At 42.6% G+C, this 16,178-nt stretch overlaps 1 protein-coding gene across 1 annotated transcript in view; it reads right to left on the bottom strand.

Annotated features, from left to right (window-relative positions):
- The window catches only part of LOC135219705 (S-phase kinase-associated protein 2-like), a 132,741-nt gene that overhangs the window by 41,783 nt on the left and 74,780 nt on the right, over positions 1 to 16,178 (bottom strand). The gene's annotated exons all lie outside the window — the stretch shown is intronic.

Genomic DNA, 16,178 nt, shown 5'->3' with positions numbered 1-16,178 from the left:
TATGGCATTGTTACTTTCCCAGCTCCGAGTGTCACTGGAGTTATGAGGTAGGGAAATTGATACAGAAAAAGACGAAGGGAAGAATTTTCTTTTGAAATTAGTTATCGTATTATTACTACTTCTATTATTATTATTATTTGAAAATATAATAAACACATGCATCTACCATAAAAAATTTTCTCATCTCAGTAAGAAAGAGGAATTATCCTTACAAGTGAAATGGAAAGGTCATTTTCATCTCTTTAAAATACGACCATTATGAATTTTGTAATTACAGTTTTATTATTATTATTATTAAATAACTGAAATTATCAATAAACATTTTACATACTAGTGCCATAAAAATTCTTTCATCTCGGTAAGAGAGAGAGAGAGAGAGAGAGAGAGAGAGAGAGAGAGAGAGAGAGAGAGAGAGAGTGTTTATCTCTCTCTGTTCTCTCAAAAAATACTTATAACGCTTCCAGCGAAAGAGAGGAAGAGAGTTACCACTATGACACATTGTTATCTTGTGTGGCTATCTCTCAAAAAATACTTATAACGCTTCCAGCGAAAGAGAGGGAGGGAGGGTTACCACTATGACACATTTTTATCTTGTGGGCTAAGAGAGAGAGAGAGAGAGATGGAGAGAGAGAGAGAGAGGTAGATAGGAGGAGAGAGAGAGACGAGATAGAGAGAGAGAGAGTTGAGAGAGAAGGTTAAACCTTAATTAAAAGTGACATGGATAGATTAGTATTGTATTGTATTTCTTTAAAATACTATCACATATGAATTTTGTGATTACAGTTATTATTATTTGAAAGTATTAAAAACAAATAGTACAAGTACATGAAAAATCTCGAGTCTCAGTAAATGAGAGAGAGAGAGAGAGAGAGAGAGAGAGAGAGAGAGAGAGAGAGAGAGAGAGGGGGGGGATTTCATGAGCACTTGATGGCAACCCAGCAGCTCTTCCCCCTCCTGGCTGTCACAGAACTTGATATATCTGACAGTTTTAGTACCTGGAGTTAGAGAAAGGTTAGCAAAAGAAGACTGGGATTTCCTTCATTCTTCCATAATTTTTTAAATATATAAGCTAAAATCTTACTAATTCACTATGGTATTTTCTTTAATGAATTGATATTATTGCTGTATAAATTAATATTAATATTTGAAAATAGTAAATCATTTATTTATCATACAAAAAAACATACATCTTTGTAGAAGAGAGAGAGAGAGAGAGAAGAGAGAGAGAGAGGAGAGAGAGACGAGAGAGAGAGAGAGAGAGAGAGAGAGAGAGAGAGAGAGGTGAGAGAGGAGAGAGAGAGAGATTTATTATTTTTATTATGTGATATCATTTCAACTTATTAAACTTACTAATACAGTATTAATCAAAATTAATATTTGAAAATTAGTAAATCATTTTTGTATTATAAAAATGTATTTAGTCATGAAAATAAACATCAAAATACACTAATTAGTTATTATTTTCGTCGGAAAATACAAAGAGAGAGAGAGAGAGAGAGAGAGAGAGAGAGAGAGAGAGAGAGAGAGAGAGAGAGAGAGAAACTATGGTTTTTATATCCAAGTCTAAGTAGAGTATAAATGGATTCTTTAAGTGAAATAATGTTTCAATGATATTTTGCTGTTTTGTATTAAAGATATGTATACTGTTTGAGAATGCGTTCCTTATCCTTGACTATGGTTACCATACAGTTTAATAGCGTAAATTAATTTATGTGCCCTCCGCTCACAAACTAGTTCTGCGTATGAGGTATCATTAAAAAGCATAAAAAACCGTTGTAACCTTGGAATTTGCGTTGTAATCTAACCAGAAACTTAGTTTTGTTAATTATGTATACTGGAAACAAGCAATGATTTTTTCATTATTTGCGCTTTTGGACTGTTATAAACTGCGCATCTCAAGCTAGTGTATTCATTCGCTCAGAAACTAGTTCCGCATATGAGGCGTCACTAAAAAGGGATTTTGACGAAGGAAAAATCTATTTCTGGGCGAGAGACCTGTGCCGCTCCGTGTAATGCTCCTTTTAGCATCCTTTCTAAGGTATATAACTGCTATATATTACCAGAGAAAAAGTTGCATTGGAATGCTAGGAATAAACCCAGCTCGCTCACCTATATAAAAAGTGTCGAAAATCATCATAACCTCAAAATTTTTGTTGTAATCTAACCAAAAACTTATTTTTATCAATATACTGTGCTAAACTATAAAGGATTTTTATCATAGCATGCATTTTTTAAAAGCATCATTAACACGGAGTGTCGGAAGCGGCAGTGTTGTAACCTCGGAACAAGTGTTGTAACCCAGGGCGGATTTTTCAATGAATATTTAAGAAAAAGCGTCGTAACCTCGGAACGTCGAAAGCCGGAGCCGTCGTAACCCGAGGACTGCCTGTATTAGTGTACATGGTACAAGAAATACTTTACGTACATATGTAGTAAAATGTGGAACCTCACCTTTCGAGTGAGGCAATCTCCGAAAGTGGTGACAGAGGAGAACAAATGGCAGAAAACATGAACACTTAACTTTACAAAACATTAACACTAAACTTTAAGAAACACATTAACAAATGGCAGAAAACATTAACACTTAACTTTACAAAAAACTTAAAATGAAATTAGAGCATCCTTTTCTGCCGTTGTCATAGGGTCGTCCTCCTCCTCCTCGCCGCTACTAGAGAACTCTTCTTGAACAATGTTATGTTGCATGGCCTCCAACTCCTTCAGGTCATCTATCGTAAGCTCCTCTTGGTGCTCCTCGAGAAGGTCATTGATGTCGTTCTCGTTAACGACCAGCCCCATGGACTTGCCGTGAGCAACGATCTCGTCAAGATCTGGTTGCGAAATATTTTCAGGGTCGTCAACTGTTTCTGAATCTGCATCAGCTTCGCCCACGTTGAATCCCTCAAAATCTCGGGTGGATACGGCACCAGGCCAGAGTTTCCTCCTCAAAAAATTCAAGGTTCACCTCGAAACCTCCTGCCAAGCTTGATCGGTGAGTCGGATGCATATTATGATATCGAAATGCTCCTTCCAAAATTCACGCGAGGTGAGGTTTTGTGGTATTGGTGATGTCGAGAGATGTTTCGTATACAGCTTCTTGAAGTTCGATATCACTTGCTGGTCCATGGGCTGGAGGAGAGGGGTGGTGTTAGGCGGAAGATAAAGAACCTTGATGAAAGAATACTCCGCTAGGATATCTTACTCGAGGCCAGGAGGGTGAGCAGGGTCATTGTCCAACAACAGCAGACACTTCAGAGGGAGGCACTTCTCTTCAAAGAATTTCTTCACTGTCGGGCCGAAACACAGATTTACCCACTCCGTGAAAAAAAAAAGTCTCGTTACCCAGGCTTTCGCATTAGCCCTCCACATCACTGGAAGCTTCTCCTTTAGCACTTTGAAGGCTCGAGGAGTCTCCGAATGATACACAAGTAGGGGCTTCACCTTGCAATCCCCATTGGCGTTCGAACAAAGTGCGAGCATAAGCCTGTCTTTAATAGGCTTATGCCCGGGTAGCTTCTCTTCCTCCGTGATGTACGTCCAACAAGGCATTTTTTTCCATAAAAGGCCAGTCTCATCACAGTTGAAGACTTGCTGAGAATTGTAGCCTTCGTTGATCGTCATCTTGTCGAACGTCTTAATAAAGGCTTCGGCCGCTTTCGTGTCCGAGCTGGCCGCCTCCCCATGCTGCACCACTGAATGGATGCCAATCTGTTTCCGGAATTTTTCAAACCACCCATGAGAAGCCTTGAAGTCTGGGGTTGGCGTTGATGCTCCTTCCCCTCCGTCGTCTTTGGCCTGGGCAATCAAATCGCCGAAAATAGTGCTGGCCTTCTGGAAGATTACCATCTCGGTTATCGTATCGCCAGCGATTTTTTTGTCTTTTATCCGACAAGAAGCAGCCTCTCCATCTCGTCGTGCACATGGCTCCACAGTTAGACAAAATAGTCACGCCCTTGGAAGGTGTAGCTGCTTTGATGGCTTCCTTCTGCTTAAGGATGGTGCCCATCGTCGATGGATTTCGGCCGTATTCCTTAGCTATCACACTCAACCCATGCCAACTTCATATTTTTTAATGATCTCCATCTTTGTCTCCGTAGAAAGTATCCTCTTCTTTCCGTGAACTCCAGCAACTTTCTTGGGACCCATGACTATGTATATACTGCATGTAATTAAGTTATGTAGTATATGTACTAAAGTTCTCACACAACACGATGAAGTAGTACAACGAAACCACTAACGAATTCCCATTAATAAACGAAATCGTATAGAACGAACGAATTCCGTGTGCGTACGATAACGCTGGTGCGAAGCAATGGCTGAAGAACGCCTTTACGTAGATGCATGATGAGAGAGATGCTGACCTATAGGAGAGCAGGATCTTATGGTAGTGACTAGCATCAAGAACCAATGGGAGAGCGGGAGGATGGTGGGAGTCTACTCAGTTGGCGGCGCGCCAGTTTTAAAATTGTTATCGGTGGTCCGGGCGAATCTCGGGACTTTACAGCAACAACCTTTCGTAATCTGAACTATTTTCGTATGTAGAGCCAAAAAATCTTTGTATTTGCTTTCGTAACTTGAATTTTTTGTAAACTGGGACTTTCATATGTCGAGGTATCACTGTACGTATTATGATATGAACATAGCGATCTACCATTTGCATTCTGGTTTTGTTTACATTCAGAGATAGACCTATAATATATAAGGTGAGAATGGTTTTATTACCTTTATTGTCAGTTAACCCTTAAACGCCTATTGGACGTATTAAATGTCGACGAAAATTGTCTGTTGGGTGCCGAATTGACGTATGAAACGTCGACACAAAAAAGTTTGTTTAAAGGCCTACTTGGCAAAAACTTTTGAATCATGCACCTTGAGGGATGCTGGGAGTTCACAGATCAAGCTGTTGTTTTATTTACAATTGTTACGCAGGCGCGCAAGCGCGAATTTCTTTCTTTTCACACTAAAAGCATCCGCGACACTTCTCAGAAATTATGTTGTCACTTTGACATAATTTTTGCACCATTTTATATTAGCCGTTATAAAGAGTTTTATATACGAAAATGTGTGCAATTTCATGTAGAATACAACAAACAACCCATGGTTGTAGCTTTTACCAGTTTTGAAATATTTTCATATAAATAACGGTAAGTGCAAAAATTTCAACCTTCGGTCAACTTTGACTACCAAAATGGTCAAAAAACGCAATTGTAAGCTAAAACTCTTATAGTCTACTAATATTCAATCATTTACCTTCATTTTACAACAAATTGGAAGTCTCTAGCACAATATTTTGATTTATGGTGAATTTATAAAAAAACTTTTTTCTTACGTCAGCGCAGTAACACTTCCGAAAAAATCAAATTTTTTTTGTCCGATTGTCATAATGTTTGCACCATTTTATATTAGCCGTTACATAAAGTTTTATATATGAAAATGTGTGCAATTTCATGTAGAATGCAACTAAAAACAACCCATGGTTGTAGCTTCTATAATTTTCAAATATTTTTATATAAATAACGTTAAGTGCCAAAATTTCAACCTCCGGTCAACTTTGACTCGACCGAAATGGTCAATAACCACAATTGTAAGGTAAAACTCTTCCATTCTAGTAATATTCAATCATTTACCTTTATTTTGCAACAAATTGGAAGTCTCTAGCACAATATTTCGATTTATGGTGAATTTTTGAAACAAAAACTTTTTCCTACGTCCCGTGGTAACTGCCAAAAAAATCATACATTTTTTTGTCTGTTTGTCGTAATGTTTGCACCATAGTTTTATATATGGAAATGTGTGCAATTCCATGTAGAATACAACAATAAACAACCCATGGTTGTGGCTTTTATTAATTTTGAAATATTTTCATATAAATAACGATAAGTGCCAAAATATCAACCTTCGGTCAACTTTGACTCAACCGAAATGGTCGAAAAACACAATTGTAAGCCAAAACTTCCACATTCTAGTAATATTCAACCATTTACCTTTACATTGAAACACACTGGAAGTCTCTAGCACAATATTTCGATTTATGGTGAATTTTTGGAAAAAAAAAAAAAAAAAAAAAAAAAAAAAAAAAAAAAAAAAAATCCTTACGTCCGCGCGATAACTTCCGAAAAATCTGAAATTTTTCGTCCGATTGTCGTAATGTTTGCAGTTTTATATTAGCCGTTACATAAAGTTTTATATATGAAAATGTGCACAATTTCATGTAGAATACAACAAAAAACAACACATGGTTGTAGCTTTTATTAGTTTTGAAATATTTTCATACAAATAACAATAAGTGCCAAAATTTCAACCTTCGGTCAACTTTGACTTGACCGAAATGGTAAAAAAACGCAATTATAAGCTAAAACTATTACATTCTAGTAATATTCAATCATTTACCTTAATTTGAAACAAATTGGAAGTCTCTAGCACAATAATTTGATTTATTGTGAATTTATGAAAAAAAAAATTTTCCTTACATCTGCGCGGTAACTCTTCCAAAAAAATCAGAAACTTGTTTGTCCGATTGTCGTAATGTTTGCACAGTTTTATATTAGCCGTTACATAAAGTTTTATACATGAAAATGTGCACAATTTCATGTAGAATACAACAAAAAACAACCCATGGTTGTAGCTTTTATCAGTTTTGAAATATTTTCATATAAATAACAACAAATAGAAAACATTAGACCTTCAGTCAACTTTAACTCAACCGAAATGGTCAAAAACTGCAATTGTAAGTTACAACACTTACAGTCTAGTAATATTCAATTAATTATCTTCATTTTGCAACAAACGGAAGTCTCTAGCACAATATTTTGATTAATGGTGAATTTTTTAACACAACCTTTTTTTACGTCCGCATGTTACAAATTCATGCATCATATTGTGATAATATTTTCTCTGTGTTGCTTTGATCATTTTACAATTTGTTATATACCAAATTCATCGCAATTTAGTACACAATACAATGAAAAAATAATGAACTCATTAGCTTTAACCGTTTTGCTCACAGCGCGATTTGTATACAATTATATATAAAAAAATTTTTGCACACTCATATACTATTCCAATATTATATATTTTTTTTTCATTTATGATGGGTGCATACTAAACTTCAGGCAATGACAAAAAAAAGGAGCCAAAAATGAACTTTTAATCTTGAAAATTAAGCGTGCTGTGATAAAAAAAAAACATTTTTTTCCGCTTCGGCGCTCACTCGTGAACGCCGCCGGCATACAGGAGACTTTTGGAAATACCGGCTTAGCATTTAAGGGTTAATATCATAATGTGAATCTGTTCTTGTATGTTGGTAGGTATCGCACTGCAAGTAGGCTTAGCCTACCAATAAACGTCATACATATACATATATGTAGGTGATTATTGGACAGCGGCCGAGGCTTGGCCTACCGATAAACATCACATACGCAACACTGTATTTTAATTTCTGGGTTCGACCTGTGTCGGCCGGTGAAATGGTCCTGTAGCACACATTTCTTAGTATAAATAGATTCTAAATATACCAGAGAAAAAGCTAAAATGGAATGCTGAAGTTACTACCTTCAGCTCGAACACCCAAGGGCGTCGGTATAAGCACTAGGGCGAGTGGAGGCCACTATCACAGGACTTCTGCCAATTAGAAGATTCCTTTCAAAGTCCCTCACAAGGGAAGAGCCATTACAAGGACTACCACTTATACCTTCCGCTCGCTACTACTACCACCCACGCCCGGCATTTTCATTCCTGTAATTAGCGCATTGCTTTCCGCACGTGTCTCTCGTTGCTCCCCTTTGTGTGTTTTTTTGTCGAAGCTATGTCTGCTGGTGAGCTCCCAGCTTTTTCATCCAAGTTGAGTATTCCATTTTATGTTTTGGTAATTAGTGTGGTCACGATGCATTCCCTTTTTAGCACATTTTGGCCCTTAGTTCTCGTGAACCGGGGTGACGCTCTTTCATCCGCCATCTTGGGTGCATCTTCTGACGCGTGCGTTCTTTCCCTTTGTTTGATTATGATTACATTTGCTCACTGTTTAGTTTTTACCGTTTTTTAGTATTCCCGTGCATTTTCATAACTCCTGCTGTATCTGGAGCTCTGATTTTACGTTATTTATTTATACGATATAGGCTCTAACGCGCTCCTGACGTCCTCTGGGGTCTTTAATTTATTGTTTATTTCACCCTCTAGCCTTTGGCTTTCTCCTTAGTCCCTCAGGAGTGTGTTCGTTCCCCTTCGTACATATTCTTTATTATATATTATTATGTGTGTGTAGTGTATTTGGGCTTCCAGTTAGCCTATTGTATGCTTCCATTGTTGAGAGGCCATTTCCTCTCTCTCTCTCTCGATTTTATGCATGCATGCTTTTTTGTTTTTTCGATGTTAGCCAGGTATGCACTTGATTTTATGCACATTTATGATTTTCATATCACTGTGAGGTTGGAAGTTTTGCTCTCCTTCCCTGGCTTACCCGACCAGGCCTAGGCTAGGTTTTGGAAGGTAGGCCAGGTGACCCTACCCCTCTACCCCTTAGGCCCTCCATTATCACCCTCCACCGCCTGCGCTACGGTGCTTGCTGGGAGGACGATCCAGGATAGAGAGTCCCTCTCTTGTCATGTTTGTTGGGCCTAAACCCTCCCTACCTGACCAGATCGAAATTTCGATTTTGTTGGTTTTGTTGGGTTCCCACCGTCCACGTCATGACGTCCTTGGAGGCCTAACTAGCCTACCTGACCGGATCCGAACCGATCTCGAATGGTTCGGCTAGGTCCCTGCTGGGTATATCCTCTTTCACCTTATTGTTCCCTTTGCAATTCTTCCAGTGATGCCTTATTATTGTATTATGTTGTTTTGTTGTGTATTGCCTTGGCCTTGCCTCCTTTAGGGTGCCAGTTGGCCTACCGCCTCCTGTCCCCTTTAGTAGTAGGCTAGTACAGCTTCCCGGTAAGGGTGGTTGATCACTAAATCGTTTGCTAGTGGCCCAGGGCGTTCACAAAACTTGTTTCCCCACTCCCCTAGACCACCCCTCCTCCCCCGCAACGGTCCTGTCCGGCGCTGCCTACTAGCTCGCGGTGCTAGTAGTCCTACCGATGAACAGCCGCTAGAGTATCCTTCCTTCCGTTGGGGGGAGGGATGGGTTAGGGGGGAGTGGTTACTAGTGGTTACTTGTGGTTGGTGTAATCTCCTTTTTGTCTCCAGACCCACATGTCCGCTGGTCAGGTGGGGTCTACCATCGCACCAGCCAGCAGGCTATGCACCGGATTGTAAGCAGGCTATGCACCGGATTGTACGTTTTTACTGCTCCGTCGCTCAGTTGTCTCTTCTCCCTGTTGTCTCCGCCTCCCCACTTACGTGGGAATGGATTTGGGCTCAGAGTTGCGTTTCTAGTCACCTTAGAATCGCTTCTCTCCCCCCGATGCGTTCAGGTTCAGGCCTAGGTCTTACCTTTTCCCCCTGTTCCGCTCGTATCAGCCCGTCTCCGTCGGTGTTACTTTATGATAACGGGATTATGAGACTCCGGAGTAGGCAAGCCTTTAAGGGATTACACCAGATTTATTAAATGTTATTCATATGTATCGTTAAACTCTGTAGGTATATCTCCGGACCCGTAGGGTTCCGATGTAGTGTGGTCTACCATCACACTCGCCAGGTAAAAGATACCGGAGTTTATTATACCATAGTTTCCGTCACTCAGTTTTCCGTCTTCTTTGCTATCACTGTTCCCCATTTCAATGGGGACGGTAAGGGGTTCAGATATGCGACTACGTTAATTCATTGCTTTTCTGATTCGGTACGGTCAGATTCAGGATTAGGTCTTACCTTCTCTCTCTGTTCTGCTCGTATCAGACCCCATACACTGGTTATAGCTTTACTACCCCGAAGACGCACTCCGGAGCAGGCGGAGACACCCAGAGCTTTTTCTTTTATTCATTCAGTGAGTTGAAATGATTTAAGGAGGTAAAATCATGAACCGATATTCCCTTTAAGAATCAAATATCTGGTTAAAGTGCATGCTCCTGCCGGAGGCTTTACTTATAATACTCATTTGACCTTTCAACTTACAGATGGTCCGCTGCCAGGTAGAGGGTTGCTCCGCCACCCTCGTCAAGCCGTATGGACATGTAGTCTGCAGGTCCCACGCGAACTGCGCCATCCAGCTGGAGGACTACCTGGTCTGGCACCCGGACCCCTGCACTGTGTGTTACGAGATGGTTGCTATCATCTCTGACGAGTCTGTAAATAATGTTCTCACCTCGTCATTTCCTTGAAATTTCTGCTATACGTCAACCTTATGAAATTTCTTTGACTCGCAATTCCCCAGATGGGATACTAATTCGAAAATTTTTCACAGGCTAGTTTGGCGCTCCGGACGGAGACCAAAGTGTCCCTGAAGTCCTGGGTGGGAGGATTCGGCAGGAACGCCAAGAAAGGGCAGCCCTACATGCTGTCCAAGAGTATGTGCTCCCTGCTGTACCCGGGAGCCATGGCTTCGACGGCTGTTCCTGCGTCAGTGGCGGATCCTATCATCGAGGGCACTCGTCTGGAGATGCTACCCCTTCCAGAGGACCAAGGCGGCTTGTGTGACCTGGTGGCAGAGGAGGTTGTGGCCATCAGCCTCCACCACGAACCGATAGCCACCGAGGATCAGGAGGTAGGTAGGGAGGTGTAGGGAGGTAAGTGAGGAAGGTAGTCTCTCCTTTAGCCCCACTCCTTCTTCTTCCCCTTCCTTCCAGGGCTTTTCTTCTAAGTCCGCCCCCTCTTGGGATAGATCGGCCTCGGTCATTCCTAAAGTTAAGGCTTGGAAGACGAGATCCCTTCCAAAGGGATCCAAACCTGCTCCGGTGGGTTCTGCTAAGTCGTCTTCGGCCCCCAAGCCGTCGATCTCTACTCCCAAACCTCCCTCTTCCAAGGCTTCTCCCCCTCCCAAGGAGTCGAGAGCCAAGACCTCCAGAGCCAAGCCGACGGAGTCTGGCTTTGACCAGGAGGCGTTCACTAATCTCCTCAAGATGAAGATGAGCGAAGTAGTAGATACCAAGCTTGAGTCAGCGTCCACTCGACTCGCTTCAGGCCTGGAGACCTCGGGTCAGTCAATACTGTCCTGACCCAGAGGATCAGAGCCCAGGAGGAATTAGTGTCTGGAATCCTCCAGTCCAGGACCTCGGCACAGACCATGACAGTACCAGACGCGTCAAAGCTGCCGCCATTTGACAACAGTAACCCGTGGCGGTTAGCTTTGCATGCCCCGTATTCGGATGGGAAACTGACGATTGAAGGTTGCGGAACCCGACCGGTAGAAGACTTCGAGTTCTTCCCGGAGGGCCTCCAGTTTCTGTTCCTGGGCTATGCTAACTAGCAGAAGATGCGCTAGTCAGGGTAGACAAGGTCCCGAAAGAGACCGTCATCTACCCTAGGGACCAGGCCCAGGCTGCACGGGTTCGCACACTTACAGAATGGGAATGTGTCAATACAAAGTTAACACCCCATAAAGGTAGCTTCACAATGTTTGTGACCCTGCGAAGAGTTCCGTCTTCTTGCACTTTAAAAGTCGCGGAATTGACTCTACAGGCAGCGGTAGAAGATAAGCCCTTACCTCTATTAAGAGAGACAGAGGCTACCTCCTTACTCTTCCCCGGAGATGTAGAGTTTTGGACTGACGCTCCGGCTACGTTCACGGTGAGCAAACTCGACCCGGAGTGTGCCTCCACCCTGTTTGCTGAGAAGCTACCTAGAATTCTGGACCCCTTGGTCAAAGCGGAATTCGAAACTAGATGCAGACTGAGTAGGTCGATTAATTCAGTCACCTCGGCTGAGTTGATCTCTACGACGTTCGCCAATGAGGCTCTTTTTCGAGTCCACACGAAGTCTCTATTACAGGCCTTCCAGTCGGACCTGTATGACTTTACTGTGGCTAGGTGAGCCTGCAGGATGCAAGTCTTTGCGAATGCTTCCATAAGGCACGAGCCGAACAAACTTATAAAGTCTTCAATCTGGGGCGCCAACCTGTTCTCTGAAGATGCGGTCAACAACGTCTTCAGTGAGGTGGCTAAAGCCAACCAGAATCTTCGTGTCTGTTGGGGACTTCCTTTCAAAAGGAAGTTTGACACCCCTGGACCCCAATCCAGACCTAGGAAGAGGCCAAGGAAATTCCATCCTTACCAGCCCTCTCATCCTCAGACGGTTGTCCAGGCGGTCCCTGTCTCCCAGGTTGGTAAGCCTTCAACATCCAAGGCTCAGCCACAGCAGCAGTTTGTCTTGGTTCAGACTTCTCCGGCCCAGCAACCCTCAACCACCACAACCTTGGTGACCTCCCCAGCCTTCAACGCCTCCTACGAGTTGCGAGGAGCATTTCGCGGCTACAGTAGGCATGCTGGAAGTAGCAGAGCCAGAGGTGCCTTCCAGCAAAGAAGTGGCTCTAGAGGCAGGGGTTTCAGGGGAGGCAGAGGAAGCAGAACTGCAACCAACCAGTGAGAGCCTGCAGGTGGGCAGGAGACTATATCTCTTCCAGGACCATTGGACCTTCAGTCTGTGGGCCCACTGTATTGTTTCGAAAGGTCTAGGGTGGAAATGGGAGAAAGGGCCTCCTCCACCAGTCAGTTTTCACCAGACTCCAACGATGGACCTGCTAGACTATGCCAAAGATCTCCTCCAAAAGAAGGCAATAAAGAAAGTCAAATACCTAAAGTTTCAAGGACGTCTGTTCAGTGTACAAAAGAAGGATTCGGACAAACGAAGAGTGATTCTGGACTTGTCCCGTCTCAATTCATACATTCAATGCGACAAGTTCCGCATGCTGACCGTCTCGCAGGTGCCGACCTTACTTCCCCGTGGGGCCATCACCACCTCTATAGATCTTACAGACCCTTACTATCATGTTCCGACAGCAAGAAATTTCTCTCCGTACCTAGGCTTCAAGCTAGGAATAAAGGCTTACTCATTCAGAGTCATGCCATTTGGGCTCAACATAGCGCCCAGAATATTCACCAAATTAGGAGAGACAATAGTTCAAGAACTAAGAGCTCAAGGGGTAATGTTAGTAGCTTACCTAGACGACTGGCTCATTTGGACAACCAACGACGAGGAGTGTCGCAAAGCAACAGCCAAAGTAATAGAATTTCTAGAGTATCTGGGTTTCCAGATAAACAAGGAAAAATCTCGGCTCATTCCGGATTCCCGCTTTCAATGGCTGGGAATACAATGGGACCTAAACTCGCACAAACTATCTCTCCCATCCAAGAAGGTCAGAGAGATAGCGAAGGCTACGAGACAGTTTCTCAAGAACAAAAAAGCTTCTCGTCGTGCCCAAGAGAGAATTCTAGGTTCACTGCAGTTTGCCTCGATAACGGATGTCCTGTTAAAAGCCAGGCTGAAGGATATCAATCGAGTCTGGTGAAAGAGAGCCAATGTCACATTCAGACAAGATCTCTTTAATTCCGCCGATATTAATGAAAAGGCTCCGCCGGAGCCTTTCCAAGTGAGTGCCACTGCAATTTCCTCCGCCGTCTCTGAGTGGTTGGGGGGGTTACTCACAATACAAGAAAGTTCAAGGAACGTGGTTTAAGATGTTCCGCCAGTTCCACATCAATGTCCTAAAAGCAATGGCCATTTTTCTGACTTTAAAACGTCTGGCTCCAGCCAAAAATGTTCATATAAGGTTAGTCTCGGACAACGCAGTGATAGTCCATTGCATAAACATAGGAGGCTCCAGGTCGAGCAAAGTAAACCATGTAATGATTACGATTTTCTCGTTAGCGACGAAAAATCATTGGCACCTGTCAGCTACTCATCTGGCAGGAGTGAGAAATGTCATCGCAGACTTACTATCCAGGAAGGACGACGGAGTGGTCCCTGGACACAAAGTCATTCCGCTGGATTTGCAATCAAATCCCGGACCTTCAAGTAGACCTGTTCGCCATGAAGTCCGGTCACAAACTTCCGTGTTACGTGGCTCCCAACCTGGACCCTCTAGCTCACCCCACGGATGTGATGTCCATAGACTGGAACAGTTGGCAGAAGATTTACCTATTTCTGCCAGTAAATCTTCTGATGAAAGTCCTGCACAAACTCAGATCTTTCAAGGGACAAGTAGCATTGGTCGCACCCAACTGGCCGAAGAGCAACTGGTTCCCTCTTCTGCTAGAATTGAATCTCCGTCCCAGATGGATCCCCTGTCCAGAACTGACCCAAGTAGTACAAACTTGGATTGTGTCAGCTTCCTCAAGAATTCTGAGTGCCCTAACTTTATGGACTTCATGAAGTTTGCGGCCCAAAAGGATGCTATTATCGATCCACTAAATATCTTGTTTAAAGAATCAGATAAAAGAGAGTCAACGCTCAGACAGTATGATTCTGCAGTGAAGAAATTGGCCATCTTTCTAAAAGAATCAGATGTCCAAAAGATGACTACGAATCTGGCAATTTCTTTAGAACCCTATTCGAGAAAGGTCTAGCTGCTAGTACCATTACTACAACCAAATCTGCCTTAAGGAAGATTTTTCAGCTTGGCTTTAACATTGATTTGACTGATTCGTACTTCTCTTCAATTCCGCGAGCATGTGCCCGTCTGAGATCTTAATGAGTCTGGCGTCAGGCGCCAGAATATCTGAACTGTCGGCTCTCTCTAGAGACCCAAGCCACATCGAATTCCTTCCGTTGGGTGAAGTGCTACTATCCCTGGATCGGAAATTCTTGGCCTAGAATAAAGACCCACAAAACAGATGGGCTCCCTGGAAAATTATTCCTCTTACACAAGACACATCATTGTGTCCTGTCGTCACTCTTAAATCCTATCTGGCCAGGACTTCCAAAAAGTCTTCAGGTTCCCTTTTTTATTAGAGAGAAAGGTGGTACAATTTCCTTGAAAGGTATTAGACAACAAATCCTTTATTTTATTAAACAAGCCAATCCGGATTCAGTTCCGCATGTCCATGATATCCGAGCAGTGGCTACCTCGATTAACTATTTTCACAATATGAACTTCGAGGACCTGAAGAAATATACGGGTTGGAAATCTCCGGCAGTATTTAAACACCACTTTCTCAAGAATCTAGAGGGCCTTAAATTCTCAGCAGTGGCTGCAGGGAGCATAGTCTCCCCTGAGATGACAGAGTCCTAAAACTCTCCTTTTTTCTTTGATACTCACTCCTTCCTACTTGCCTCGCTCGTATTCCCTACCAATCTTCCCCCCCGGTGCGGGGCTGGTTTGCTTGCCAGTCCGTTGACGGACTTGTATATAGCGTTGGGACCCACCTTTTGTATTCCTTACCTGTTTTGTACATACTTATATGTATATAGTCATACTGCTTCATATGCCATTCCATTGTATTATTACTTTATTTCTAATTATTAAGTCTTAATTTTAAGAATTCAGATAAGTTTGTCCGTCTTTCAAGCTTGGAAGGCAATTCTCTGATACTATTTCACCGGCCAACACAGGTCGAACCCAGAAAAGGGATTTTGACAAAGGAAAACTCTATTTCTGGGGGAATACCTGTGTCACCCGGTGAACCCGCCCCTCTTTTTCCTGATCCCCACCCTGTAGCCAGTCCAAGCTTGGGTGCGTATTCCAGGAATGAAGATGCCGGGCGTGGGTGGTAGTAGTAGCGAGCGGAAGGTATAAGTGGTAGTCCTTGTAACGGCTCTTCCCTTGTGAGGGACTTTGAAAGGAATCTTCTAATTGGCAGAAGTCCTGTGATAGTGGCCTCCACTCGCCCTAGTGTTTATACCGACGCCCTTGGGTGTTCGAGCTGGAGGTAGTAACTTCAGCATTCCATTTTAGCTTTTTTTCTGGTATATATTTAGAATCTATTTATACTAAGAAATGCGTGCTACATGACCATTTCACCGGACGACACAGGTCTCCCCCCAGAAATAGATTTTCCTTCGTCAAAATCCCTTTATTAAGAACCACTTTTTTACCATTAATCATATAGCTGAAAAATAAGACCCTTTCATTTTCAGATTTATGGAAAATGCATTTTTGTTTGGTGCAAATAACTTTTTGTTCCTGTTTATCATTTGTGCTTAATTATTTTGAAATATTTCTGTAACCTTAGTTGAACTTATTAGATGTCCATTACATATATACAGTGTTCCCCCCCGTATTCGCGGGGGATGCGTACCAGACCCCACCCCTACCCCCGGAATAGTTAGAACCCGCAAATAGTTGGAATCCCTATAATAATGCTTAAAAACTCCTA

Source organism: Macrobrachium nipponense, chromosome 1, assembly GCF_015104395.2.
Source record: "Macrobrachium nipponense isolate FS-2020 chromosome 1, ASM1510439v2, whole genome shotgun sequence".
In the NCBI taxonomy this organism is placed as follows: domain Eukaryota; kingdom Metazoa; phylum Arthropoda; class Malacostraca; order Decapoda; family Palaemonidae; genus Macrobrachium; species Macrobrachium nipponense.
This window is presented reverse-complemented; position numbering and strand designations above follow the sequence as displayed.